This window comes from Erythrolamprus reginae, chromosome 1 (genome assembly GCF_031021105.1).
Source record: "Erythrolamprus reginae isolate rEryReg1 chromosome 1, rEryReg1.hap1, whole genome shotgun sequence".
Taxonomy (NCBI): domain Eukaryota; kingdom Metazoa; phylum Chordata; class Lepidosauria; order Squamata; family Dipsadidae; genus Erythrolamprus; species Erythrolamprus reginae.
The window spans coordinates 187,547,265-187,573,057 of NC_091950.1; positions in this window are offsets into that span (position 1 = coordinate 187,547,265).

Genomic DNA, 25,793 nt, shown 5'->3' on the forward strand with positions numbered 1-25,793 from the left:
TGATTTTTAAAATAGTTTTACTGCTGCCTTCCAGTATAAACAATTCATTTATATTAGGACATTTTGTCAGAACTGCCACCTCACACCTGCGCACTGCCAGTCTGCAATGGACCCTGAAGATGACCTGACTGAGGCCAACTTAATCACTTCAGTGTTGCCTCACTGGAGCTGAGTGATAAGGAGAAGGGATTTGTGATAGAGGGGTAGTAAAATCAAAACACTTTCTCTTGGGAAGCAAGGACATTCTTACACCTGGTCTGAGGAAGTCAGAGTGATGCTACCAAGTTGCCAGACCACAATGTGATTGGACCATATAACTTTTGAGAAAGTAAACATTTTTTTACTTTTAATTAGGTGGATTCTCAGAGTTGGTTTTCACCAGCTTTGTGCCATTTTGATAATTCCAAATAAAAGTATTATTTGAAAGAGTAGCAGATCCTTGGAACAAACTTCCAGCAGACGTGGTTGGTAAATCCACAGTAACTGAATTTAAACATGCCTGGGATAAACATATATCCATTGTAAGATAAAATACAGGAAATAGTATAAGGGCAGACTAGATGGACCATGAGGTCTTTTTCTGCCGTCAGTCTTCTATGTTTCTATGTTTCTATTAATCTACATGCTTCAGAGTCTTTTTTGTTATGTAGTTGTTATTTGGAACCCTGACATTTATTTATTTATTTATTAGATTTGTATGCCGCCCCTCTCTGTAGACTCGCAAAAAGACAATATGCAAAAAGACAATATGAACAAATCTAATATTAAAAGTAATGTAACACCACCACCCCAATTTAAGAAACCAATCATACATACAGACATACCATGCATACATTTTATAAGCCTAGGGGGAAGGGAATATCTCAATTCCCCCATGCCTGACGACAGAGGTGGGTTTTAAGGAGCTTAAGAAAGGCAAGGAGGGTGGGGGAAACTCTGATATCTGGGGGGAGTTGAGGCAGGCAGGAGACATTTGAGGCAGGCAGGACAGGGTGGAACTCAGTTCCACTGGCCGAAATGAAGCTGTGTGCCCAGCTCCAGATGACCGCAGCAGTCACTTCTGGCTGGGCTCCCCTTTTTTTCCCTACTGCTGCTGCTGCTGCGTCTGTGCACCTCACCTTTTTCCTCTTTCCTCCTTCCTGGTCTTGGATGAGCTTCCCTCTCTCCTGCCCGGCTCCCCTCCAGCCTCACACAGCCACCTCCCGAGGCCAGGAAGGAGGGAAGATAAAAAAAGTGAGGAGCGTGCAGGAGCAGCAGCAGCAGGGGGAAAAAGGAGAACTGAGCCGCACCGTGCCAAAGCAGTCTGAGCTGCAGTCTTTTTCCCCTCGCAAAGCTCTCACTTCACCCGCAGCTGAGATAAAAAGGCATTGTGCAACAATAATAACCTTGTGACTCTCCCTCCAATATTTTTTTTATCTCCCCTCCCATCCACCTCCTCCTCCTCCTCGGAAAGCAGCAGGGAGACCAGCACCAGCAGCAGTTGCAGGGGGTCCTTTTCCTCCCCCCTCTTTTCTCAACAGCTAATCAGCACCTGTTCACCTAGCTACCCAGGGGTGAGGCAGGGGGTGACCCAGGAAGGAGAGCACAGAAAAGGCGAAGCAAATTGTCACCCCAGCAAGCGACACTGGTGAGGTTGTAAATCGAGGACTTAACAGTTCACTTGAACGATAATGATCGCTTAAGCCACTCCCACCAGGTCACATGGCCAGCAAGCCACAGTCACATGACCATCAAGCCACACCCATAAAATAAGCCACACCTAGAGTGTGGCAGTAAAAATTTTGGCTGCCCATTGCTGGCTTGGGGGAAAGTGAAAGTACACTATTTTTGGAGTATAAGGTGTACCTTTTCCTCCCTAAAAGAGACTGAAAATTTGTGTGCCTCTAATACTCTGAATGTAGCTTTTTCGAAGCTTTTTTTTCAGCCCTATCGAGGCGCTAACAATCTTTCTGGCTCTTATGCCTTCCAAGCTGTTTTTCATTGGTAATCTCTCCGAAGGTTTTTTCCCCAGCCCTAAGTATTTGCAGCCTTTTTTTAATTGCTACTAGCTCTGAAGAATATTTTTTCCAATCCTTACGGGGTATTAATAATCTTCCCGGCTCTTACAGGCTTGCAGGCTTTTTTCATTGCTAGTCTCTCTGAAGGTTTCTTCTAGCCCTAAGTCTTTGCAGGGGTATTTTCATTGCTGCTTGCTCGGAATAAGGCTTTGTTAAGCCCTAATCAGGGGATAAAATAATGTGCTGAAGCTGACCAGACTAAGGATGCTAGCCAGCTAAATACCTAGTAGGCAGATTTCCCCCCTCCCCTTATTTTCCTTCCCAAAATTTAAGGTGTATTTTATACTCTGGTGCATTTTATACTTCTTCAAAATTGATTGGATGATGGGTTGGGGGGCAGGAATGGGAAATGCCTAAGAAGGGAAAAGTTATACTTGAGGATTTGGCGTGCTACTTTCAGTTCTGGTTTTGCTCTACTGTATTTCATTTGACCTTTAGCAAACTCTACCTTTCTCATCAAATGGCGTCAAGGACCATTGAAGGCTCAGTTGAGGCAGATCTGATACTTTCTTTGCCTGCCCCCTCTATTTACAAATAAATCTGTGGCTTTGTAAAAACAAAATAAAATTGCTACCATACTGGGAAAATTGAAGAAAAAAAACTACCGGTATTTCTAAAACAGTTTAAAAAGAAACTCTAAGATTGGAAGCAAACACAAATATGTTAAATCTTTTACTATGTCTTCTGTGTCTGGCACTATTTTCATAACCCTGTGTTTAGCCCCGAATCCAATTATTGAGGTTTGCATGACATAACGAAATAAAAATAACGTGGGTGCGATTTGTATAATAGGCTAGAACAGGGTCGTGAGCAACTTCATAATAGGTCATAAGACAGAAATCACAATTGTAACTGTATTTCAGTATGTAGCATGTTTATTTCTGGCCTACCCCCACAATCCAATTAAAGAGTTTTGTTTCTGAGAAAAGAAGAGTTCTTTTTTTTTTCTATCTTGCTTCAATTTATATGATTGTCTATGTCACGATGAGTGCAACTCTAGGTGACCCACAACACATTAGAACAAGACAAATGATAAAACAATGATACCAAAAGCATAAAATCCTACAGTGGCAGCTGGAAAAGCCCAGTTTTAGATTTCATTAGAGGGCATTCTTTAATTGAGGGGACCCAGAGTGAGCCTCTCCTGTCAAACCTGGCATAACAAGTGCAAACAATCAGAGAAATGTAGTCTTGCAAATAACTGATCCCATCCCAGAAAGATCTTTATTGGTGACAACCAGTACTTTGAATTCCACCAAGAAACACACTGGGAGTCAATGCAACTCACAGACCAGAGGGATAACATGAGTGTACTGAGATGCACCCATACAGTACTTAACCATGTCACTATATGTAACTTCTGGATACTTCCAGCCAAACATCATTGCAGTAATCCATTGTGAAGGTGATTAAGGTATGAGTGACTGTGAGTAATGCCTCCATAAGTCCAGAAAAGGGTGCATCCAGTGCACAAAATGAAGTGATGCAAAAACCCACCTGCTCATGAAACAAGAATTGTCCCTTCAGGAGCACTTGCATATTGTACATTGGTTCTGTTGGGGAGAATGAAACTCATCCAGATCCAAATCATTGGATCGAGGGGGCCTTAAAACCCAAAGCTAGTCAGTTTTTCTTGACAGGGATGAGCTGAAGCTAGCTTTCCTCCCTCAAAACACAATAGCTTCCATACACAAAGACAGAATGTCCACAACATCACTCAGTATGAAGGTAAAAATGTAGAGTTGGGTATTATCAGCTAATCCTATGCTATCAGATGACATCACCCAGCAGCTGTCAATCCTGAAGTGAACCTGTGTGAGGCCATCTTTCTCCCCCTCAGAAAGGAGATGGGGTTTTGCAGCCAAAACCATAAAGTTGGGAACCAAGGACATTCTCACAGGTGACTGACCAGAGGAGGAGTGAAGTAACCAAGCAACCGACCAGCACCTGGGGAAACTTTTACTTTTAATTAGGCGAAAGCTGAGGTAACTTTTAGAGTTGGTTTTCACCAGTTGTGCCAATATGATGTATCCAATAAAATTGTTCTTTGAAGAACTTACCTGCCTCAGAGTTCTGCTTTCTATGGGTGCATTACTTGACATCAGCTCCATATAGATGTTAAATGAGAGTGGGGAAACCACTGAGCCCTGAGGGAGTCCACAGAGAAGGGGCTGTGGCCTGTATCTCTCCCTCTCCCTCTCCTCCATCATCAACATTGACTGAACCCAGAAGAAGGAGAAGAATCAGCCTCCTACTATTAAACTTCAAAGCCCATCTACAAGGTTATCATGATCAATTATAACAAAAAGTGCCAAGAAATCACAAATAAGGGTGTATGCACTACCTTCATCCCACTCCTACTAAGTCCGAAAAGAGTCCAGGTAACCCACTTCCTCTAGGATCTTCTGAAGTTTTCATGCAATTCTTCTCAACCACCTGGTGTAAATAAAGGAGGGGTTGGGAGATGAGATAAGGTTAACATTATCCAAAATGGTGAGATCCAGCTATTGGTACGGTGTCTCAGTCTGTTTTTAAATATGTAACACTAAAGACACTTTTTGCCTTAGAGAATAATAGATAAATAGTGTGCTTCTGAGATATTAGAAGACATGTCACAGGGAAGTTTAACAGTGTTCCTCCAAAACTCTAAATATGTCTGATAAATGATAAGCTACAGCAGAATCACATTAGATTTTTTTAAAAAATAGAGCAATAATTTGCTTGAGGCTTCCAGAGCCCCTCTAACAGTTGTTCCTGAATTATAATACAATAAAGCAAAAGGCAGAAATTGCTAAATATGGTCAGCGTCTAATTAACTGAATTAAATATAATTTCAATCAAATCTCATTCAGTTTCTACACTCAACCCACCCAGTCATAAAGACAAAGTTTCTCAAAGCTTCCACTTGCCCCCCTCCCCCAAATGGATTGTACACCAAAGGGATTGCCAAGACAACCCCGCCTCCCCCCCCAAAAAATCCCTATGGTATCATACCACAGTGTGAGAATCCAGATTCTATAACTTAGCATATAGACGCATATTGGATGATTTAGAACTCTGTGGCACCATAAATGATGCTATGCTATGCCTTTAATAGTCTCTTGCATTACAATTTCTGTATTGGAATTGTGGGTGGCAAGGTCCTACTGTAGCTTCTTTTTCATAGCTGGTGTTGGATACATCATCCTCATTTAGTGAATTGTTTTGTTCGTGGTACTAAATAGAGAAGAGATGACCTAGTGTAATCTGCTTTCTATCTCTATTTTACTGCTATAAAAGAGGTTGAAAGATGTAACACATAAAGGCAGCCCTTTGGAGGAAGCCCATGCTGATTATCCAAAATATTATTCCCAGGGGCTCTGAAAATTTTTATAATACCGAATAGATTGTCCTTAATAAATCTTCTTTCATTTTAGAGTAGAGTAGAGTGGAGTGGAATGGAATGGAATGGAATGGAATGGAATAGAATAGAATAGAATTCTTTATTGGCCAAGTGTGTATGGACACACAAGGAATTTGTCTTTGGTGCATATGCAGTGATGGGCTCCAACATTTACAGTCAGGTACACAGTAAATTGCAGCAAATTAGTATAATGTGTATAATTTTAGAAGAGCTTTGCATGTGTGCGTGTGTGTGTATATACATAAACATACTGTTTATATAGTAAATAATGTATATTTTTGTGTGCCTGTGTGTAATATGTATGTACACATATAGCATATATACATAGAATTAAAGAGTATATTTTAGATGTTCAGTAATAGTAAATAGATAGGGAAATTGTATCTCTTTGAGGCGAGTAGAGGCCAGGCACCCTAACCCTAACCCAAATCCTTGACGTGAGTGACGTCAAGTAGGCCACCTTTAAGCCAGTCGCATGACCTTTAAGCCAGCCCGGGTAACATGATCGTCAAGCCACACCTCCAAAATAAGCCAAACCCACAGTGTGGTAGTAAAATTTTTTGCAGCCCTTCACTGCTCTCAGTGTACATAAAAGAAAAGATACATTTGTCAAGAATCACTTAATGATTGTCATAGGGTACAAATAAGTATCATTATCATTGTCTATTGTTTCTCTATCTCTGCTTTTTGGTCCTGCCTTGATATTTGCTACCTAAGATGAGAGCAGTGTGCTTGCTCTGATTGGTATGTAGGGATTGACAAAGAATTGCTGGGTGCCCACTAGACTTGAAATTTACACACAGTAATGTTTCAATAGTAATGTTTCAAATACTTTGGTTTCCTAATGAGAAGGAAGGACTTACTAGAGAAAAGCCTGGTGCTGGGAAAGATAGAGCTGCAAAAGACTGAGGGCAAAAGAAGAAGGGGGACAACAGAGAATGGATGGAGTCACTGAAGCAGTCGGTGTGAGCATAAATGGATTCTGGATGATTTATTTATTTATTTATTTTGTCCAATACACAATGAGGGTTTTAGTGGGTATATATCTATATACACATAGTAAAATACATGATGAAGGTTATAGAGGAGATACTCATAGTAAAATATATCTAAGAAATAATAGAAGAGAAGATATAGGAATAGAACATATCAATGAAAGAATAGAAGAAGAGATATAGGAATAGAAGAAAGGTATAGGAGATATAGGAGAGCAATAGGACAGGGGACGGAAGGCACTCTAGTACACTTGTACTCGCCCCTTACTGACCTCTTAGGAATCTGGATAGGTCAACCGTGGATAATCTAAGGGTAAAGTGTTGGGGGTTTGGGGATGACATTATGGAGTCTGGTAATGAGTTCCACGCTTCGACAACTCGATTACTGAAGTCATATTTTTTACAGTCAAGTTTGGAGCGGTTAATATTAAGTTTAAATCTGTTTCAACTTGTGTTGTTGTGGTTGAAGCTGAAGTAGTTGCCGACAGGCAGGCAATACTTAGATCTTGTTTAAGGCGTCTTAGTTCTAAACTTTCTAGGCCCAGGATTGAAAGTCTAGTCTCATAGGGTATTCTATTTTGAATGGAGGAGTGAAGGGCTCTTCTGGTGAAGTATCTTTGGACATTTTCAAGGGTGTTAATGTCTGAGGTGCGATATGGGTTCCAAACAGATGAGCTGTATTTGAGGATGGGTCTGGCAAATGTTTTGTAAGCTCTGGTAAGTAGTGTGAGATTGCCAGAGCAGAAGCTACGTAGGATTAGGTTTACAACTCTTGAAGCCTTCTTTGCTATATTGTTGCAGTGGGCTTTGGCACTTAAATCTTTTGTTATTAGTATACCAAGGTCTTTAAAAGACAGGGAGGCCCGGAGGAACGTTGTCCATTGGGTCGTGATGGGTCGAACATGACTTCGCAACTAACAACAACAACAAATATTTCAACAGTTAGCAGTTCTTATCAGTTTTGGCTAGCTTCTATTGTTCTGGCAAACACCAAAATATTATTAGTATGGCAATACTAGGCTCATGCAGAATTTCAAAAAGATCTTCAAGTTGACAAAACTTTGCTCAAAGTTTCCTTTTAAAGAAAATCCTTAAACTGAAGTGGAGGTTTGAGCCAAACCCTCACTTTGATTCAGATCAGAATAATAATAGAATAATAGAGTTGGAAAGGACCTTGGAGGTCTTCTAGTCTAACCTCATGCTCAAGCAGGTAACCGTATTCCATTTTGAAGAAATGGTTGTCCAATCTTTTCTCCAGTGATGAAACCTCTACAACATTCTAGTGGCAAGCCATTCCGCTGTTTAATTGTTCTCAAAGTCAGGAATTGGTTTTCTTAATTCTAGTTGGATCTCTCTTTCATAAGCTTCCATTCTGTTACTTCTTGTCCTGCCCTTAGGTGCTTTGGAAAATAAGGTTGATCCATCTTCTCTATGACAGCTACTCAAATATTGGAAGACTACTATCATGTACCTAAGGGCAGATTTTGTGTAAAGGTTATTTTCACTCCAAGCGAAGCCTTGGCTGCATCAAGCTTACTGGCCCTTACATGTCTTTTGGGTGGAAGTATCTTGATTTTTCAAAACTGACATTCTGGCCAATTGCAGGGCAGCTAATTGTGATGGTTCAGTTGGATCGAGGCTTAATAAATATGGTGGGTTATCTACATTTTTAGAAGGGCAAAAGTGTCTCTAAAGACATGGATTTCCACAATTTGTATCTGCTTGTATTAAATATGACATATACAGTATTGCACATGATATGCTCTGCTCCCTTTTGAATAATACGCGATGCTAGGATGCTTGTACAAAGGTGTGTGTGTGTGTCCTTTTGTCACAACAATATTGCACTGCTTTTATCATTCTGTTCTCCTTTCCCCCACCCCCACAGATACAGCTCTCTAAAGACAAGTCTGTTTCAAAACATTTATCACTAGATAATATCTTTCCTCTTTAGGATAGAAGAAGATTATATAGCTTTGCTGGATCATGGCCAGGATAGCTAAGAAGAAAAAGATCGGTATAGTGACTTCTTGACTTATGGGCAAAGTAGGTGTCCCTGAAGGAGCAAGGATGACATTGCAGTATCATTGCGGTATCTCCACAGTCACAAGACGTGACGAGAAGCACCCTTGACATGAGTGATGGTGAGTTGGCTCCACCCACCAAGTCACGTGACCACCTGGCCATGTCAGGGGCACATCTGGACTACTCAGAAGGCTGAAAATAATATTTTTAATCAGTCTTCATACTTACGCCTGTCTTCTCATTTTACATTTTGCATCCTATCTTGTCACCATGGTAAAGAGAAGCACCACAGTTGTGAAATAAGTGACATAGTTAAGAATGTTGCAACAGGTATAAATATGAGGACAGTGGTAAGTGCGAGGACTGGTGGTAAGTGTGAGCATCATAATTCACTTTTTTCAGCCCTCTGAGTAGTCCCTATGCACGTAGCCACACCCACCCGATCACATGACTAGCTAGCAATGCCCATCCAGTCACATGACCACCAAGCAACGCCCCCAAATAAACCATTCCCACAGAGCTGGTTGTTTTTAAAAAGTTGAATCCCACTACTGTGTTGTTAGCTCTGGTAGAGGGCTTTTGCTGATACCAGGGCTGACTTTAAGGATTAGTTTATAAACAAGGGCTGGAATATGAAAAGAGAACATCAGTTATATTTTCTGAGAAGCTAATAAATTACTAAAATTATTTATATTTGTGGGTGAAGTCATTTCTTTATATATTTCTTTTCATTTTCTTTAGTCTCTTTTTTCTAATATTCTTTTATTTTGTATTGTTACATTTAAGAAAGTTCCCATAAAAATAATGATTTTTTTTTAATTCTGACCACATTATGGGCAAAGACAGAATGTTCTGCTTTTCCTTGTGTTTTGCAAAGGAATTTTGGAGAGTCTGTTTCTTTCAGATTTTTTAAAAAAACATTTTTAAGTCCTTGGTATTTCAAATTTTAAAAAACATGGGACAGATGTGTTGAGGAGGCTCCAGAAAAAAAATATTTCAAGGAGCACATGCCACCTGGTACTACATGTTTTCTACCTTTTATTTAAATATGGGTTTATTACATATCCTGTAGTTGATTAGATTCCATGCAGGTTACTGACTCCAATGGTGAAATTTATAATCACCGAGGTCTGATTAATGCATGATCAAGTCACGTAAACGTAACTACTTTAAGAATATTCTGCTGGACCTTCTAGTAGAACTACCTGTAGGAGAAGACCAGCCTCAACCCAAGGGAGGGTTCAAGCATATCATCAGTCTTGAATCCTTTCATACCTACAAGAGTCTAAATCCAGCCTCACCTTGAATTCCATTGATTCTTATCCACCACCAATTTGTTTTGGCCATTAGTAGTTTATATTCTTGCAGAGAGTGTCAGCATGCAACAAACCGGAGTGAAATGCTCCCGGTTCACTTATGAGCCTATCCGGATGCTGCGATTTAGGTCATTTTACCCTCTGCGCATGCACAGAACACTTTGCACTTGCACAGAGAATAAAAGAACCCAAATAGCTGCATCCAGGCAGGTGGGCGGAGCCTCATGCTCCCTTTGCGACTGGCTGTACAATGACTGATAGGCCCCGAGCAAACTGGGAGCATTTCAACCCTGCAATAATCCTGTAGTCATTTGAATCGCCTTGCACCTGATATTAGCAGGAATTAAAAAGTCAAGGAAGCCCATTGAAGTCAACATTTGAAATTGGCGATCCTATATCAAAGACGAATACTCTCAACTGAAGTAGATGGATTGTACTGTCATATATAGATGGTAGGCACTGTGGCCCAGCAGTTGGTGAGAGTAATGTTAGTTTCCTACTAAAAAATGTCCCATTGCGGGTTGAGGGATGATAAATCCCATTTTACTTCTACTAATATTTGAGAAAAATGTCCTATTGCATTATGTTCTGTCGAGGTCTCTGGTAGAATCCTCCCGAAAAGTCACAGATACAAATTTCAGACACACACACATTTGAAAATTCAAAACAATGTTTTTTATACCGAAAATCCAAATAAACGAAGCACTCTTTTTGTATAGCAAAGAGCACTCGTCTCCAAACAAACTGGTAATTTGTACAAGTCCCTTATCAGTTCTGAGATACTTAGCTTGCAGCTGTGAGGCAGTTCGCAGTCCTTCTTCTTTCACAAAGTGAAACACACTTTGCTCTGGTTTAGTTTCAAAGCGGGGAAAAATCAGTACACAAAGGTTGAAGTCAGCAAGGCAGGCATGAAACACAACGATCAGATAATCCTCCACAATGGCCAAACCCACAAGCTGCTATTTATAGCAGCCTCATTAATTACCACAGACCCACCCAACCACAGGTGGCCTCATTTTCTTTGATAATAATCTCTCAGTTGTTGCCGCCTATGCATCGCTCTCCACATGCATGGCTGTATCATTAACTCTTGTTCCGAATCCAAGGAGGAGCTAGATAATTGATCTCCTTCTGAGCTGTCTGCCACACTCTCCTCCTCCCTGTCACTCATGTCTTCTTGGTCAGAGGGGCCTTCATCAGCAGATTCCACCGGGAGCAAAACAGGCCTGCGGCATGTGGATGTCTCCCCACATCCACAGTCCTTGGGGCAGGAGCTGGGCCAGAGTTAACGACAACACATTAGAGATAGCAACCCTGTCTAAACATGCAAAATGTCTCCTGCAGAATCTAGCTGTACATATTTATAGTCAAAGTCTCTGTTTAAATCCAGAGATCAGTGGTGGGTTTCAATCAGCTTGCACCACAACGGAGAAAAACTGGTTATTAACTTTCTGAGTAGTTTGGTGAACTAGTTGCTGGAAGAAACCATTAGGACAGAGAACTGGTTGTTAAATTATTTGAATCCCACCACTGCCAGAGAATAATTACCAGAAGTACTTACAAAAGATTTTGGTCACAGAAGTTAACTTCCAACTGATACATGTAGCTGTAAACATATTAAATTACCTCCATGGGCAACACACAACAAATAAATAATCCAAGACTGGCAAAATGAAATAAAAACTGTTAAATCATATACTTGGAAACAGATCTTGAAATAATGGTTGATGACAGATTGAATCTGAGCCAACTGTGCGATATGACTACATCAAGGAAAAAATAATAATTTGCAAGTAATAGGAAATTACAGTTCCACTTTATTCTGCCTTGGACAGGCTCCAGATCAAATATTCTATCCAATTCTAAGCATCATATTTTCCAAAGGATTAAGAGAAAGTATTAAGGATTTGAAAGTAACTGAGACTAAAGGACTTAGAAAGGTTTAGATTGGGGGTCTCCAACCTTGGCAACTTTAAGCCTGGCGGACGTCAACTCGCAGAATCCCGGTAAAGCTGGTTGGGGAATTCTGGGAGTTGAAGTCTGCCAGGCTTAAAGTTGCCAAGGTTGGAGACCCCTGGTTTAGACTTGAGAAGACTAAGGTTATGGTCTTGAAATCCCTGAAAGAATGGCATGCACAGACGTTCTAGACTTGTTTTTTATTGTTCCAGAGTGCAACTAAGACTTGACATAATGGATTCAAGTTTCAAGGAGACAGATTATGTTTCTTTTTCTAAGAAGAGCAGTTTGACAGTGGAACCAATCAACCATACAGACAATGAACTCCTCTGCAGTGGATATGTTCAAGTGCCAGCTAGCCATCTGTCAAAGATACTTTAATGTATCTTTCTGCACGGAATAGAAAGTTGGACTCGCTGGTATAAATGGTTGCTTGCAACTTGTTCCTTCTGGTTTATTATTATCTATGCTGTAATTACATCATTATATTATGCTGTAATGATTTCTAATGGAATGAGATTATTAGATTATTTCCTTCTGGTTTCTGGTTGCAGATTAAATTCACCGCCGCGCGGTTTAATGGTGATGAAGAGGCGACATATTTTAGAAGCATCTTTTTTAAAAAAAAATCTGGATTTTTAGGGATTATTTGAAAGATTCTGAGCAAATTACTTTCAGTCTTGCAATTGTAGATATTGGGAATAGAATGTCATATTTTAGAGGCACGCTGTCTTGGCACAAAAAACAGTGCACACACTTTTCCTAGCCTAATGATAGAATAATAAGGAAAACATCACCTCTGCTTTCTATTAGGCTCTGAGCCAGAAAAAGAAATCCTTCTAAGTATGAAAATAAATTGTATTAATGAAATATGAATATGTATTAATTGCATTTCTGTCTGAAAGAGGCTCAAAGCCAATAGACAATTGTAGCTACTATCACCGGCAATTTTGTCAGGAATGTTGTTACATGCAAATATTGAAGAACAAAAATAGGCTTTGGTTCAAGAAGATTGATAGTTCTATTTCCTCTGTTGCCTGATTCTTGGGTAGTCCTAACTATGCCTCCAAATTATTATATAAAAACTAGAGGCATAGGATTCCCAACCCCCAATTATGTAACTTCCATATTGGTCAGACTCCGATCAGAAAGTGCAATAGTGCTCAATCAAAACATGGTAAAATAATTCAGGTGACTGAGAACCCATATAGTTGGCTCTTCATATTATGCAACACTATGTATATCCTTGGGGTAGCTGTCAGATTACATGATGGACATCACAAAAATGAAATTGAATTTTCTAATTTTAGTTGTGGTTTATTGACTAGACCACAATGATACAGGGGGCGGATTTATACAATGCCACTGAGTTTAACGTTGTGTGTGAATCTAAATGTAATTACATTTACCCATTGTGAAAGGCCATTATGTGCTTCTTTGATTGGCACTGAATGTGCTATAATTAGTGGTTTATAAGCTATAGTTAAGGATTATGTGTAATGTGAGCTTGGCTAACAATGGTTCATTCAAACAAGCAAATAAGCCAACCATAGTTTGACATAATATTGTATGCCATACAGTCTACTCACTGGATCAAACTCAAATATTGTAGTGTTTTTTCTTCTTCCATGGTGAGGTTTGTTACTAAGTCTGTTCCAGCCACCATTATGTTGGATATCTAAAATAAAACCAACATAAAACTTAGATTTGATTCTTATACCTATACAGCCATCATGATCAATACCCCTTGATCATTAAGCTGTGAAAAATTATCAGTGAAAACAGTGCATTCAGTTCGAGAAAATTTATTTATTTTTATTTATTAAATTTGTATGCCGCCCTTCTCCGAGGACTTGGAGCGGCTCACAACAAAAAAAATACTTCGATCGTCCTTGGCAATAGATTTTTTCAGTACTTGGAAAAGAAGAAATGAAAGGCTCCTAGTAGTTAAAGCTACCATCAGTTTGTCTCGAACAGAAGCCTTTCAAATCTGGCTTGCTAGCAAGAGAAGCCAAACACAAAGGGTATCTTAGCTCCTTCTTGTTTCACAATTGAATAATCCAGTGCATGATTGCACTTTGGAAGCCTTTTTATTTAAAAAAAAGGCATCATATGGTTAAACTAGCAAAGAGGATTCTAGTAAACAAATAAATGCTGCAAGGAAATGTTTTACTGTTGAATTCTGGGATGGTTGGGTCTTAGACTGCTCTGATCTAATAAGGACGCAGGGGATCTATAGTCAGGACTGGGAAAACACCTTGAAAAGCAATAAAGAAAACACTCTTATTACTGCAAGCTACACCAAAGTTACCTCCGTGCAAAGGGAAATGATAGGGCCGATCCATGAAATACAGTTGGCCTTCAAGAGTTGGCAAAGCTACCAGTACAGAAGAGCCTTGAACCGTCAGAAATGAAGGAATTTAACCTTCCACTGTTCTCATTAAATTGTACTCACTCTGGAGGATTCTTATCATTTCAAAGAAGTGGCCCATTAAAGGTGTCACGCTGCTGTATTTGAACATTCTGAACATGTATTCTTTCACTTGGCTTTTGCCTCTTTAAGCTGAGACACTTTCTTGGCCACCTAGGTTTACAAGTAGAGTTAAGATAAGGAACCCCACTGCATTTGCGCTGTCCAAAAGGGAGTGCTGAAATAGAGTTTCAGTAAAATATGGGAGATGTGAGTCAGAACCACTGATGAAATCTGATTACATCGCCTATATTGCCCAAGATTAAGAAGCACTGAACATTGATAGTATTTTCTCCCAGGGTGGGCAATGCAAGCCCCTCCAGATGCTGCTGCTGTTATCACTTCTGGCAAAGCCAGCCTGTCCCTGTGGCCAACAGTGGAAGAAGTTTGGATTTCTATGCTGCCCTTCTCAAAATCTGAGCAACCCAATATAAAACCTAAAAATAATATAAAACCTAATCTAGAACCTTATGTAATTAAAGCAATTAAATAACATTCATCCATAATCAGTCATTCATACCGTCGGCCAGAGCATGAAGGCAATGCTCAACAGTCCCAAGACTGCTGGCAAAGATGTGTTTTTAGGATCTTATGAAAAGCCAGGAGGGTGGGGATGGCACAAATCTCTGGGGGGGAGCTGATTCCAAAGGGTTGGAGCTGCCACAGAGAAGGCTCTTCCCCTGGGCCCCGCCTTGCCTGATTGGACCTGGAAAAGGTCAACTTTGTGGTCTCTAACCATTCACTGGGATACGTGAGGCAGTATGCGGTCCCGTAAGTAATTGTTCTATGTACAATCCTTGTTTTATTGATTGCATATTCTAATTTCCTGAGATAGAGGATTTGGGGTTTTCATGAGCTGTACCCCATAATCATCACAATTATGACAAATCATGGCTTGAACTATCTTGCCTGTAATGAGTCTCTCCCATATATTCATTTCATCTTTTAAGTTGCATTAGTGAAATAAATGAACATTTGCACGTTATTCTAATTCTTTGAGTTTCACCTGTTTGTGGAAATTCCATTCCTGCCTTATTTTATTATATCACACACACACACACACACACACACACACACACGTGATTTCCACCAAGGCCAGTGATGGCTAACTTTTTCCAGACCGAGTGCCCAATGCACGTGTGTGCCCCCAAACCCTCAAAATACAATGTGTGCATACCCTCATATGCACCCCACTCTATGCACACACAGCCCCCATGTGCCCTGTCCACCACACATGCACACATGCCCCTTCATGCAACCTGTCCCCCAAGCTCGTGCCCATGCATGTGCCCTCCCCAGCATGTGCACGCATGCACCCTATGAATGTGCAGCAGAGATCCAATGACCAGCTGGATGGTGTGAGGCACATGTGCATGTGCAGCAGAGCTGAAATGGGGCAATGGCACACATGCCCACAGAGAGGGCGCTATGTACCACCTGTGGCACCATGTCATAGGTTCACCACTTTAATTCCAATTTGTTTCCTGGTCCTGGATTTCAATGTTTGGGTTTGACTGTCTCTTGGGTTTCTTTATTAGAAGATTTCACTATGTGAAATTATTGATTGATTGATTGATTGATTGATTGATTGTTTTTGTCCATTACACAATGAAGTTTATAGAGGATATACTCGTAGTAAAATATATCTAAGAATAGAAGAGAAGATATAGGAATAAAATATATCAATGAAAGAATAGAAGAAAAGATATAGGAATAGAAGAAAGAGATAGGAGATATAGGAGAGACAATAGGATAGGGGACGGAAGGCACTCTAATGCACTTATGCATGCCCCTTACTGACCTCTTAGGAATCTGGAGAGGTCAACTGTGGATAGTCTAAGGGTAAAGTGTTGGGGGTTTGAGGATGACACTACAGAGTCTGGTAATGAGTTCCACGCTTTGACAACTCGGTTACTGAAGTCGTATTTTTTACAGTCAAATTTGGAGTGGTTAAATTATGCTTGATAGATACAGAATCAGTGAAAGCATCTTTTGTTAAGACCCAATTCCAAACCACACTGCAGGAGAAAAGCAAAATCTACCTTTATCCCAATAGACAGAATTTCCATTTGCTGTGGAGTTCTTTTCAGCCATATTTATATTTTTAACAGAGAGTAAATTTATTAGAATAAATCAGTTTTTCAATTCCCACTCCCAAAATCGGCTATGGATTGTTAAAGCCTCAGTGCTTCCTGTATTGCCATGTGAGGCTAATTTAACATAAGAGGGAACAAGGTTGTCTTCTCAGCCTCAAAGCTAGCAGCCTTGGTCAGTTTATCTGGTGAAAGCTTCCAGAAAGAAATTACATGGCAAATGATAAATAAAATGAAATATGAATCATGATTAAAGGAAATCACAGCTTCGTGCAAGCTGAAATAACCCCGTTCAAAACTGGATTAATTTTTAGAAGGAAAAAATAATGGCCTCTCCTGATAGCATAAATGTTGTGTGAAACAGACAGCTTGTTATTTAGGGGAGAGAGGTGATGAGAATAGAAGGCAAAAAGCTTGTATTTCATTAATTCCTAGATCAGCAACATGAAAAAAAGCCAATTCAATAAGCAGCAAAAGTTAATTTGCTGAAATTAGTTTAACTTATGGAGGTTGCAATGCTGGGGACAGTGACCAGGAAGTTGCTCAATTGCACTTCATTCTGAATAAATGTCTAGAGTCTACCCCAGAAATCCCTTGAATTTCAAGACTCTGCAAATGAGGGCCCTCTTAGTGAACATCTGTGACAAATGGCTTACGACAGCATGTGCCATGATTTATTAGAAGTCAAATTGTCTGCATCAGGGGTGTCGAACTTAAGGCCTAGCAGCCAGAACTGGCCTGGGGGGAGGGCCATCCTGAAAACAGTAAAAGTCCAGCCCCCAATGTCTCTGCCAGTAAAATCAGAACTCAGGAGAGTTCCATTTTCAGCCAGGATAGCCTCCTGCAACCCTCTGACAGTTAAAATGGAGCTGGGGGGGGTGTCAATTTTCACTGGCAGAGGGCTGTAGGAGGCTGTCCCAGCCAAAAATGGAGCTTGGAAGCCCATTTTCACTGGCAGTGTGCTCAGACCATTCCCAACACGATTGAGTCAAGCTGGCCACACCCCCTCGCCATTCCTCCCCCCCCCCCCCAAATCAAACACAACCCTGGCTTCCAATAAGTCTCCAGATGCAAATCAAGCTGTTAGTTATCACCTTTAAAGCCCTACATGTCTTAGAGTCAGACTACCTTTAGGACCGCCTCCAACAGCACAGCTCCCAGTGACCAATAAGAACCCACAGGGTCTGCCTTCTCTGGATCCCATTGGCTAAGCAATGTCAGTTCGCAGGGGCGCGGGGAGGGCCTTCTTTGTGGTGGCACCATCTCCCCAGAACATCTATCTCCCGAGATCCGTACTGCCTCCACCGTACTGGCCTTCCAGAAAGCCTTGAAGACCTGGCTTTGGCAACAGTCTGGGGCTGTTGATCGGGTGCTTTATCCCCTAGATCTGTCCATAGACGGAATGTATGATTTTATTAAGCAGATTTTAAATTGTTTTAAAATTGTTTTTGATGTTTAGTTTTGTTGTACACTGCCCAGAGACCCTCGTGAGTTGGGAGGCTTATTAAACAAGCAAACAAGCAAACAAACAAACAAACCCTGATGTGGCCTTCAATGAAATCAAATTTGACACCCCTGCGTAAACACACATAAGATGCTTTTACAACTTTGCAAACTATTTCAGCAATGATAGGGGAGGATATTTTGCTATTCTGCCTCACCTTACCAACATTAGGTTACAGATGTACTGTACATTTGTGTTGCCAAACATAAACATCCTTTACAAAAATTAGAAACCAGCAACTGATCAGGCATGCTAGAGCTGATAACCACAAATACCTTTTTTTAATATAAAGCACCTGCACCTAAAAGTCCCAAATCCTCACCATGTCCTTAAAAAAAATACTGCAAAGGCATTTCTGTCTTGCAGTGTCCTCATTATGCAGGAACGCCTGTAGCTTTTGAGCTGTTCAATTCTAATTCCCAGGACACTTCCAGATTAATAGCTTTTCTCTTCTCCAAACCTTCTGATTCCAGTATAAAACATATCCAAGATTGATCTTGGCTGTTTTGACTGCTACCTGATCATCCTTGCAGCTCTTCTCATGCATATAATAATCCAGGCAAAGTGAGAGGAAAGAAACGGACTAGAGTTAAGTAGAAAAAGATAAGCTATTACAAAAACCCAGGCTTCTTATTTGCGGGATAATGATTGCTCATTTCAGAGAAAACTACATGAAAAGGAAAGCTCCCCATTCATAGAAAAAGTGGAGAAAAAGCAAGAGATGCCCATCATCTGATAAACGCATGTCATCTCAAGATTGTCCCTTCACCTTGGAACCAACCAGAGTTGGTTATGACCTATAAAGCCCTTCATGGCATCGAAGCAGAATATCTCTGGGACCACTTTCTGCCGCACGAATGCCAGCGAACAATTAGGTCCCACAGAGTTGGCCTTCTCCGGGTTCCGTCGACTAAACAATGTCATTTGGCAGGTCCCAGGGGAAGAGCCTTTTCTGTGGTGGCCCCGACTCTCTGGAACCAGCTCCCCCTGGAGATTAGAACTGCCCCCACCCTCCTTGCCTTCTGTAAACTCCTTAAAACCCACCTTTGCCACCAGGCATGGGGGAATTGAGATATCTCCCCCGGGCCTATACAATTTATGTATGGTATGTTTGTACTGTATATATGTCTGATTAATAATGGGGGTTTTAAAAATGTTTTAAAATTATTAGATTTGTTATGAATTGTTCTATTGCTGTTGTGAGCTGCCCTGAGTCTACAGAGAGGGGCGGCATATATATAAATAAATAAATAAATAAATAAATAAATAAATAAATAAATAAATAAATAAATAAATAAATAAATAAATAAATAAATAAATAAATAAATAAATAAATAAATAAATAAATAAATAAATAAATAAATAAATAAATAAATAAATAAATAAATAAATTCTTGCTCTCCACTCCCCTTATTATCTATATGGATTCTCAAATAGCTGTACAATTAAATCATGGCCATTTTCTCTTACAGTGATATCATTAATGGGAAAGTTCAGACACAATGCATTAAGCCAGAGTTTGCTGTAAGACCCAATGTAAGAATTAACATCATACTAAATCATACATTATGTTATTACAAATCACTTCATGCAGCAAACCAAACAAGTTATGTTATCTGTTTGTTTATTGCACATACCATATTTTTCAGAGTACTGTATAAGACACACTTTTTTCCTCCCTAAAAGGCTGAAAATTTATGTTCATTTTATACAATGAAAGTAGCTTTTTCAAAGCTTTTTGTCCAGCCCTAACGAGGTGCTAACAATCTTCTTGCAGGGTTTTTCATTGTTACTCTCTCCAAAGAATGTTTTTCCAGCCTTAAGATTTTGCAGTCCTTTTTTTCATTCCTATACTTGTTTCTTTCCAGCCCTGACAAGGTGCTAATGATCTTCCCAGCTCTTACCGGCTTGCAGGCTCTTTCATTATTATTCTATCCGAATAAGTTTTTTTAAAGCCCTAACCAGGGTATAAAATAATGTGTTGAAGCTGACCAGACTAAGGACACTAGCCAGATGAATACCTGGCAAGCAGATCCCCCCCTTATTTTCCTCCCCCAAAACTAAGGTGCATATTATTCTCCAGTGTATCTTATACTCTAAAAAATAGCATATGTTTAGGCTGCTACAATTTGACAAAAGTGGAAAGGGGGAAAATAATGTGTTTTTTTTTTTAACATTGTCCTTATTATTATATTTACAATTCTATTGTGTTGGCAAAACACAATAACTGTAAAATGGGTGGCAATATAATTCAGGCCAATCAATCAATCAATCAATCAATCAATCAATAACTGACTCTTGGTGACTTAGGTAGAAATGATGCAAATTAAAACATGTAGTCAGATCTCAATCATGAAAACAAACAAATAAGGTAAATAAAAGAATTAAGGTACATTAAATTCCTTTAAAAAATCCAAGGAGAAAACCTACTACAGTACACACAAAATCCACCTGGCCCTTCTATAATTTTATAAACAACAAATTTAGACTCAAGATCCATCCCAACACTAAAAGAGCCAAATGGGAATGACCGTAATGATGAAACCATTAAGGCCAACCTCTTCAACACATTCTTTGGTTCAGTAAACAGCAATGGTTTATGCTCCACATTTCCCAATTATACCACAACTAACCACAACGATCAACTACATATCAATTTTACAGAAGATGCCATTGAAAAGGCATTACACAACCTAAAACCATATTTATCTGTTGGCCCTGATGGATTATGTGCCTACTTCTTTAAAAAGTTCTCAACCACCATAACAGAACCTCTTAGCATAATCTATGAAATATATTTTAGAACTAGCTCCTTACCAAACTTATGGTCACTAGCCATGGTCATCCCTATCTTCAAAAAGTGTGACCCTAGCATAATTGAAAATTAAAGACCACATCACATGCAAAATCATGGAATCAATCATAAACCAATCTGGTTGAGGGTTGCAGGAATCCGTGGCAGCCAAAAATGGAACTCAGGAGTCCTTTTTTGCTGGCAGAGAGCTCAGGTCACCCCAGGCACCCCTGACATGAATGACATTTTCACTAGCAGAAACACTACAGACTGGTCCTTCACTGTTTCCAGGGTGGCCCTGTGGGCCAGATCTACATTCTCTATGGGCGGAATCTGGGCCTTGAGTTTGACACCATGATATACAGTAGTAGTTGAGAAGTAATTGCAAAAGCAATTAATATTACTGACATTTGAGGTTATATATTTTGATTACCATTGTGTATATAATGGACATTTGAATAACAGATGTGATGCAGATATAAACATAGGCTTTGATAGCAAAGATCAGTTAATCTGCCTGTTGTTGCCCTAATAGGTGTCATACCGATTTATGACAGAGTAAAACGTCTCCCATGCGGAAGAGAAACCAATGATATCCACAAAGAACATGTTGGATGTTTAAAATATCTGGGGAGAGTCCAAGAAGTGTAAAACAATTCCACTTATAGTAAATATGAGAAATATAGGCTCTGCCAATTTTAATATCTGTTTGTAAGTCCCAAATCTTCTGCTTTAATTCAGCAAGAGTTTCACCAGGACCAGAGCAGAAAGTGCTGGCTAAGAAAGACGACAACGTGTAAAGCCTTGTTAATGTTGGACCAGGGAAGTTCCTTCCAAAACTTGTTTCAAAGTTTCAAAATTTCTATCAGCAGAATTTTAAGCCAGAATCACCCAAAGGTAATATAACTGGCTTAAAGTATGTGTAGTCAACTGAGGGAGTGCGTTTTAATGTTTAATACTTTTGATTGGATGATTTTTGAAATGTTGTGATGCAAACTGGTGGCAAAGGTAAGTGGAACCCACCCATGGGTCACATGATCAAAATTCGGGTACCTGGCAACAGTTGTTACAGTAGTTAAGTGCAAAAGAAACAAGGTAAAACATGTAAGTTTTTTTTTTAATATACATCTGAAACCTCTTAAATTCTTTAAGAACTCAATCTAAAACAGGGGTCTCCAACCTTGGCACTTCAACTCCCAGAATTCCCCAGCCAGCAAAGCAAAGTAAAGTAAATCAGGCTGAATCAAAGTAAATCAGGGAATTGAAATTCACAAATCTTAAAGTTGCCAAGGTTGGAGAGCCCTGATCTAAAACCTCAGATGGTTATTCCATGCATGTTATGTAAAAATAATTCTGAGTTCTCACAGTAAACAAAATTATCAGGCTACCATCTATATACAAACACTTATTAATAATCTCTATAATTGGATCATGAGCAGAAAGGCTAAAATTAGAAAGGAACACTTACATTCCCACCTTTATCTGTTTACAAAGCTAAATCTGAAACAGAAAATCTTACAGAATGACAAAACATAATCAGAAATATCACAAAGCTATGTATATGTTGATAGATATGCATTTTTGTGCATAAATTTAATGTTTCGTGTTTGAACACAGATAGCTCTCAACTTACAACCAGGGGTGGGCTACTGCCCAGATGTGGGGAATGCAGTGGGGTAGCGAAAATGGAGCTCCACCCCAGAGCACCCAATTTGCACTGAAAGATATTGAAAGAAAATGCAGGGCGTCCTGCATAAGCCACGCCCACAGTGTGGTAGTAAAATTTTGATAGCCCTTCACTGCTTAAAACCATTTCTTTATTGACTGTTCAAGCTTAAAAAGGCCTTGAAAAAGTGACCTAGCATTGTTTTTCACACTTATCACCTTTGCAGCATTCCTCTGTTCATGTGATCAAAATTTTGATGCTTGGCACCTGGTGTCTGTGACCTTCTGACAAACAAAGTCAAAGGGAAAGCCAGATTCATTTCACTGGTTTTATTATTATTATTTATTAGATTTGTATGCCGCCGTGAGTCTACAGAGAGGGGCGGCATACAAATCTAAATAATAATAATAATAATAATAATAATAATAATAATAATAATAATAATAATAATAATAATCACTGAGCAACTGCAGCAATTCGCTTAACAAACGTGTCAAGAAAGGTCATAAAATGAGACAAAATTCACGTAACAACTGTGTTTGCTAAGCAATGGACATTTTGATCATAAGTCGAGGATTACCTGTACTTGATATTATTTCCTGTAAGCTTCAAAATAGGGATATCAATTACTGATGCCATGTTAAGCTCTTCCTTTCATCATCTCTCCCATCCCAATTACAGTGATCCCCCGCTCTTTGCGAGGGTTCCGTTCCAGGACCCCCCGCAACGAGCGGGTTTTCGCGAAGTAGCGCTGCGGAAGTAAAAACACCCTCTGCGCATGTGCAGAGGGTGTTTTTACTTCTGCAGCGCTAGCGAGGAGCCTAAGATTGGGGGCGGCGCGGGTGTTTTAAAACATCCCCGCCGACATGAGGGGCTCGCTAGCACACCCCCGAGCCCCCAACCCGGGTTTGGGGGGTGCTAGGAAGCTCCCATTGTTGGCGGAGACCTTTTAAAACACTCGCGCGGCTTCCAAACCGAGTCCTGGAAGCCGCGCGAGTGTTTTAAAAGGTCTCCGCCAACAATGGGAGCTTCCTACCACCCCCCAAACCCGGGTTGGGGGCTCGGGGGGGGTGGTAGGAAGCTCCCATTGTTGGCGGAGACCTTTTAAAACACTCGCGCGGCTTCCAAACCGAGTCCTGGAAGCCGCGCGAGTGTTTTAAAAGGTCTCCGCCAACAATGGGAGCTTCCTACCACCCCCCAAACCCGGGTTGGGGGCTGGGGGGGTGGTAGGAAGCTCCCATTGTTGGCGGAGACCTTTTAAAACACTCGCGCGGCTTCCAAACCGAGTCCTGGAAGCCGCGCGAGTGTTTTAAAAGGTCTCCGCCAACAATGGGAGCTTCCTACCACCCCCCAAACCCGGGTTGGGGGCTCGGGGGGGGGGTGGTAGGAAGCTCCCATTGTTGGCGGAGACCTTTTAAAACACTCGCGCGGCTTCCAAACCGAGTCCTGGAAGCCGCGCGAGTGTTTTAAAAGGTCTCCGCCAACAATGGGAGCTTCCTACCACCCCCCAAACCCGGGTTGGGGGTCCGGGGGGCGCTGTCTCTCGGCGCTTTCCAGCTGAGTCGGGGAGCGAGTTCGCTCCCGGACTCAGCACGAAAGCCCCGAGTGACAGCGCCAAGGAATGGGCCTGTCCACGCTGTCTCTCGGGGCTTTCGTGCTGAGTCGGGGAGCGAGTTCGCTCCCGGACTCAGCACGAAAGCCCCGAGTGACAGCGCCAAGGAACGGGCCTGTCCACGCTGTCTCTCGGCGCTTTCCAGCTGAGTCGGGGAGCGAGTTCGCTCCCGGACTCAGCTGGAAAGCGCCGAGAGACAGCGTGGACAGGCCCGTGCGGCGAGAATGAACGGCGTGGGCGGGCGAAGGGCGGGCGGCAGCGAGGAGTTTGCGTGGGCGGTGGGGAAACTCCTCGCTGACGCCAGCAAGAGGGGGAAGACTCAGGGAAGCCGCCCAGCAGCTGATCTCCCGGTTGCCATCTACGCATGCGTGCCCACGGGCACGCATGCGTAGATGGTATTTTGACTTCCGGGTTGAAAAATAGCGAAGTACCCTGTTCGCAATGGTTGGGGACGCAATAAACGGGGGATCACTGTACATTGAAAAACATTTATTAATGGGGGGAGACAGAGAGCACTCGAAGAGCATGCAGTGTTAGTAATCGTTCTATTGCATAAAGCTAAAGGTTCCCCCGCACGTGTGTGCTAATCATTTCCACCTCTAGGGGGCGGTGCTCATTTCAGTTTCTAAGCCGAGAAGCCAGAGCTGTCTGAAGACGTCTCCATGCATGACTAAATGCCGAAGGTGCACAGAGCACTGTTTCCTTCCCACCAAAGGTGGTCCCTATTTTTCAACTTGCATTTTTACATGCTTTGGAACTGCTAGGTCGGCAGAAGCTGTTTGTTTATACAGCCAACCGTCTCACTTACCCCATTATGTGGCACTAGGGATTCAAACCACTGAACTTCTGACCTTCTGATTGACAAGCTTAGTGCCTTAGCCACTGCGCCATCGCATCCCTTACATTGCATACAGTACCCTGTTTCCTCGAAAATAAGACACCCCTGAAAGTAAGACATAGAAGAGGTTTCATAGAATTGCCTAATATAAGGCATCCCCCGAAAGTAAGACGTAGGAGATGTATACCGTAGTTTTAAATACAGTAGGGAGCAGTGTTCCCTCTAATATCCTGTTCCAAATAACCATAGACATAGGAATCTATATAATCTGTTAGAATAATTTTACTGTGTATATTTTATAATTTAATAATTATAAGCTAAACTAGTAATTGGTGGCATTGATAGTGCTTGATATATATTGCTTCTATTTATTACATTTTTGATTGATAGGCATAAGAGTTCCAATTTACCATATTTAAAGCTTATTATAAATTAATTGCTTAGTGGAAGACTTAATTCTTCTTCATTGAAAAAAAATAAGATGTAGCACATCTTTGGGAGCAAAAATTAATATAAGACGCTGTCTTATTTTCAGGGAAACAGCGTATATCTAATGAATGACAACAAATCAATTACACAGTGGTCATTAATATTATCCTTCAACTACTATCTAGCTCAGTGGTTCTCAATCTTGGGGGCGGGACCCCTTTGGGGGTCAAAAAACCATTTCACAGGGGTCGCCAAAGACCATGGGAAAAGACAAATTTCCCATGGTGTTAGGAACTAAAGCTTCTAGCCTGGCACCTTGGAACATATTTTTACAATCTGACCAATCAGGCGTTTACAGAGGGGGTCCCTCTGACCTTCCTGTCAATCAGCTTAAAGCTCTGTTGGGAGAATTGGCACTAGACTTATGGTTGGGGGTCACCACAACATGTGGAACTGTATTAAGGGGTCATGGCATTAGAAAGGTTGATAACTACTGGTCTAGCTGAATACTTACCAAGCCCTATTACAACCAAGGCAAAGACCAATGAAGCAGAGGTGAGTTCTGATTTTCTTCGCTATCAGTTCATTTTCTGATGCCTGCGCAGAAGCAAAAAAGCACCACTGGGAGAGTTGAT